Source organism: Teleopsis dalmanni, chromosome 2 (genome assembly GCF_002237135.1).
Source record: "Teleopsis dalmanni isolate 2A chromosome 2, ASM223713v2, whole genome shotgun sequence".
NCBI lineage: Eukaryota > Metazoa > Arthropoda > Insecta > Diptera > Diopsidae > Teleopsis > Teleopsis dalmanni.
In genome coordinates this window covers 181,765,387-181,765,913 of record NC_051847.1, presented here as the reverse complement: position 1 = coordinate 181,765,913, position 527 = coordinate 181,765,387, and positions in this window count along the sequence as shown.

Below are 527 nucleotides of genomic sequence, written 5' to 3'. Positions count from 1 at the left end.
CAAACTTGCTTATAACTCTTGGAAACATTAAATTGAAAACTACTACAGGATTTAAACTAATTGTAACAATATAAGCGTTAACGTAACCAATAGGCAGCAACACATTTTCTACAGTATACACATATCATACTTGAAATACGAAGTATTGCATTACAAATATATTTGTTTACAAACACCATTATTATCGGTACTATATCTGATATTCGGTTCTGACCCCACTTAATAAATTTCTTCACCGTTTTCAACTGCAAAACGAAGTCGTTTAGGTAGGCTGTTCATCGCTTAGTCTTCTCATCTACGACATTTCTATAAAACAAGCATGGTCTGCCTCTCTGCAGATTAGCAAGATATCTACCGCAAAGATTTCTCTGAGTAGATTCCTTCTACGAGTTAAATGAGCCGCCAAATATAGCATACCAAGCATTATTTTTTGAAAATTAAACATTGGGACATTGCAAATTATTTTCAATAAAACTGAAATAATGAAAGGATTATCAACAGAACAATATTCTGAATATATAAGCTGT